The 4,749-nt window shown below is 51.7% G+C and overlaps 1 long non-coding RNA gene across 1 annotated transcript; it reads right to left on the bottom strand.

Annotated features, from left to right (window-relative positions):
• Positions 1-1,112: 1,112 nt before the first annotated feature.
• LOC116579441 lies at positions 1,113-3,891 on the bottom strand. The gene is made up of 3 exons (XR_004281256.1): positions 3,791-3,891; positions 1,901-2,379; positions 1,113-1,241 (listed from the first exon to the last, which is right to left on the bottom strand). It is a non-coding gene; the product is annotated as an uncharacterized LOC116579441 (long non-coding RNA).
• Between the last annotated feature and the right edge of the window lie 858 nt (positions 3,892-4,749).

Here is a 4,749-nt window from a genome sequence, read left to right as displayed (position 1 = left end):
GCTGAACCTGCACACGACATGGGCAGCTGGGTACTTCCAGCCGAGGCACTGGGTGTGCGAGCAGCAGATGGAAATTTTAAGCGGAAAGATCTGCTGTAAGAGGGCTTCTGCCTAAACCTTCCAAGTAAGGCTCTGGTTGTCGGGAGGCAGGTTGGTCAGACGTGACCTGGAGGGTGGCGGGGGTTAAGTGCCCAGTCGGGTATGAAGGTCGTCAGATATCCAGAGCGGAGGTTCCTGCTAAAACTAGATTTTACAAGGACATGTGCAGAAGGGAAAGGAGAAGGTTCAGGAGCCTGGAAAGGTCAAGCAAAGGATCTTCGTCAGTCCCCCATCTTGTTCAAGGAAAAACATTCTCTGCTCTGAAAGCATCCAGTATAGTTTTGCACCCGCAGTCTTCTGGTCATTAAGGACCAGCGGGACCATCTGCCAGGACTTGGCAGGAGAGGACACGTACTGGGGGATCCTAACCGGGCATTTTTACTGAGGGCAGCTTCTAGGACCATCGAAGATGCCCAAAAACCCTGTTTCTCAGTGTAGCGTGCAGCCGGGGGGGATCCTTACACGAGCCTGACACACCTTCAGAGGGTGCATTGGGAAAGGCAGCGGCCGTCTGGAGAATGTTCTGGTTCGCATCTGCACAGTGTCGTGATGCCGGCAGGGATTCCGATGAGCTCTGAGCCGGGCACGCCGTGGGCGGCACGAAGCCTGCCTGTGTGTAACCCGTGGCAGTCGTTTCGCTTTCAAGTGTAGATCGAGGTGCTCAGCTTCAGCGTGCGGAACCTCAAGAGAGAACAGTTCCAGTTCTCGTGATTCTAGCACAGAAGGACAAAGTCAGAAGCGTCAAAAAGTCAGGCCTGAAAGACAGGATCTCAGTGCTGGTTTTGCCTAGGAAGTCCCGTGGCTCTCAGGACAGAGCTGTGGCTGGACATTGGGGAAACTAGAATTCAGCATCTGGTCAGGACAGACAGAGCCCACGGGAAGGCATTGCTGCTTTCCACTAAACAAAACAGAAGGAAACCCTTCTCTGCAAATGCCCGTTTTTATCAAAGACGATTGAGCTTAGGACAGTTTGTTTGCACAGTTAGTCTGGTTTCAGAAAACTTTACCTGATTATTTAAGTAAGTGCAGCAAGAAGAGAGATCGACCATATGGGGCTTTTTCCTTTTCCTTTTTGTGGGTTTGCTCTGCTAGAAGTTTTCGTAGGAATCTCAGATTGGATATTTGTTTAAGATTTCACTTCTCTGAGAGAGAGAGAGAAAGCACAGATGGGGGAGGGGCAGAGGGAGAAGCAGGCTCCGCACTGAGTGGGGAGCCCGACGTGGGGTTTACTCCCAGGACCCTGGGATCAAGACTGAGCAGGAGGCAGATGCTTAACCAGCTAAGCCACTCAGGCGCCCCTCGGAACGGATTTTTTAAAGGCTCTCGAGGCTGGGAAGCCAAGCCAAGAATTTGCTGTGGGACTTTACCTGCAATACCTATAGATCTGGGAGAATTACACTCCTCTCAAGGGCTCCACATGTCCTAAGGTTCCCTCCTGACATGTAGGGCAGGAACCCCATAAGCCATGACGAGGCTGGTTTTCCAAGCGGCCTTTGTAGTCTTACCTCTTCAAAGTCAGCTTAGCTTCCTTTGGCCTGTCTGGTCTGGCCGGATTCCCTGCATGTCATTCTCAAATAGGACATTCTAGGGGCACCTGGGTGGTTCAGTGGGTTAAGCCTCTGCCTTCAGCTCAGGTCATGACCCCAGTGTCCTGGGATCGAGCCCCACATCGGGCTCTCTGCACGGCAGCGAGTCTGCTTCCTCCCCTCTCTCTGCCTGCCTCTCTGCCTACTTGTGATCTCTATCAAATAAATAAATAAAATTTTTAAAAAATAGGACATTCTAGTCAAAGCCTTGGTACCTCAGGCAGCTGGTTTCCAATGATGTCCGGTTCCAAGGAGAACAGATTTTTATTGAACGTATGGAAATAACTGTGTCGCCATGAAAATGAGAATACTCACTCGGAGTTTCCAAATCCTGGAGGGATCAGGGAGGGAGAAAATATAAATGCTTCGCAGCTGTTTGCAATGAAGAATGTATCAAACTGCTCAAAGTTGTATACATCCTAAAAGAGGGGAAAGAAAAGCTCTTTTAGAATCTGGAGATCAAAACATTAAACATCCAGCAGTGTTTCAGACAGAAAGTCACAGAAGCTAGAATCGTCCTCATCTGTCCCGTGTAATTAATTCTTAGCTGCTTGATCTCGGCTTGGCAGCTACATGGACTCCATCAGCATCTCCCGAGTCCTGGAAATCCACAGTCCGCTGGCTGGTCTCAAAGCTGTTCCCACGACGCCATCCGGGAGCCTTCCTGGAACCCACTGCATTGGACTAAACCGATCTGTGGGTGACAAAAAACGCAGAATGGCCAAGATTGAAGACCCCACGAGAGCTCATTTGACAAGAAAATTTCATTATTTCTGTGACATGCAGCATTTTAACGTAATGCCCCCCAAGCCGGATTAGTTCACCGTATCTCTCCGACAAGCTGAGAGAAAATCTTGGAGCTTTGTCCGACCTTGCTGCTCACTTATCCAACTGATACTCGCACAGACTCCTCCTCTGTGCAAATCCTTCCCAAACCACAATCACAGAGAACCCTGGTCCCCAGCTCGCCTAGCTCGACACTGGGGGGTGCCGTGCCACTTCCAGCTCAGATTTTATCCCCCGGGGACAGTGTGCCTGTCTGGAGATGTTCTCAGTTGTCCCAACCGGAGGAAGGGCAGCCGCTCCTGGCACCTGTGGGTAAAAGGCAGGGACGCTCTCCACATCCCACAAAGCTCAGGACAGCGTCCCACAACAAAAATACAATCCTGTCTCAAGTGTCCATAGTACTGAGGTTGAAAGCAGAAAGCCTCTTCGTCACAAACCCCCACGATCACGGCCCAATTACTCCCCAGCCTGCACCTAGCTCAGGAATCTACGGTCCCGTGGGGTTCTTTTTGCCTGTGAGATGCTGAGCCCTGAGAGCAGAAGATCTAGCAGTTACAGAACACGGCTCTGCAGAGAGACCACCCTCGTGGGCAGAGACGGCAGCACCCGACACCAGCACCTGACACGGGTGTGCCAGCTGGGTCAGGCCTGGGTTCCTCACATGTTCCTGTCACCCGCAGCTTTAAGACGGTCACTTCCACTGCTTGTCTCAGGGCACTCAGAGACTTTATTCCCAAGTCCTAGACTGTTTCCAACCACTTCAGGAGGACCTGGCATGAAAGGTCACACTGTTTTCTACTGAAAAACATGGGCACCCGGATTCCCTCTGTCGTGAGGTCCCGTGTCGCCCCAGTGATGGCGGAGGACACGCCCACCCCCCCCAGACCTTCGCAGGGGAAATGTCTGCAGGGACTGAGAACAGATGGGACTCTGAACCTGCTTCTCCACCGGCTTTGGCAAGTGGCATCTCACAAACGAGCCCTTAGTTCTGGTTGTGCCGGAAAAGCACATTTCAGTTCTCAGGGCAGGGCTGAGACTTGTCCCAGTGCGCAGAGGTCGGTTGTGTCACTCCGGAACAACGAGCCCTGGACAGGTGACCGTCTCTCTGCGCGTCAGTTCTGTCACACTTCACGTGGGAAGCTATCAAGGATCGCACTCATCGGTTGGTCTCCACATGCCGCAGCTACACGGAAACCTGGCACAGCCCCTGCGGCTGGTTTCACTGCGAGGCTGTGATCAGGAGGAGCAGCTTCCCCCCTGGCACGCAAGCCTGACTCCCGCTCCCCGTGAACGCGCCCGCTGTGCGACAAGAGACTTACCTTGGTTTAGCCGCCGCTTCATCATCAGTGAGACGCTAGTGATATTTCTTCCTTGAAATATTGTGACTTTGATTCCACTTATGCGTTATATAAGCACAGCTTTAAAAAAAAAAAAAAAAACCGCACATCTTAAAAACCAGTAGTGAAGAGAGGGAAAACTGACTGGGAAGAAATCAAGAGAAGGGGACAAACCCGGAGAGACTCTGGACTCCAGGAAACAAACAGGGTGACAGAAGAGAGGGCGGAGGGGGAGGGGGACTCTGGGGGATGGGCACTGAGGAGGGCACATGCTGTGATGAGCTCTGGGTTCGACAGGCAACCCACGAACCCCTGAGCACCGCACCAAAAACTAATGACGTACTGTACGGTGGAAAGAATCCGTACTGGAACAGCAGACTTGAACACCACCACAGACCAAACGGACCGAACAGACACATACGAGCTTTTTTTAAAATTTGAATTCACCCGGAGGGGATTATGCTGAGTGAAATAAGTCAAGCAGAGAAAGACAATTATCCTGAGTGGAGGACAAGGAATAGCACGGAGGACAGTAGGGGGAGGAAGGGCAGACTGAACGGGAGGAATGGGAGGGAGACGAACCATGAGGGACTCTGGACTCTGGGAAACAATCTGAGGGTTCAGAGGAGAGGGGGGAGGGGTGAGCCCAGTGACGGGTATGCAGGAGGGCACGGACGGCACGGAGCACTGGGTATTGTATGCAAACAATGAGTCATAGAACACGGCATCAGATACTAATGATGTACGGTACAGTGACTAACCTAATAAAAAAAAGTGGCAAAAAATTTTAAAATTCAATGAGCCAACATACGGTACATCAGACTCAAATGCAGAGTTCGGTAGTTCAGCAGTTCTCTCTAACGCTGGGTGCTTATCACCTCACGCATCTCCTTCATGCCCATCCTCCAATGACTCCACCCCCGTCCCCTCCAGCAACCCTC

The sequence above is a fragment of the Mustela erminea genome, chromosome 19 (genome assembly GCF_009829155.1).
Source record: "Mustela erminea isolate mMusErm1 chromosome 19, mMusErm1.Pri, whole genome shotgun sequence".
Classification (NCBI taxonomy): Eukaryota; Metazoa; Chordata; class Mammalia; order Carnivora; family Mustelidae; genus Mustela; species Mustela erminea.
Note: the sequence above shows the minus strand (reverse complement) of the source record. Positions and strands in the feature narration are given on the sequence as shown.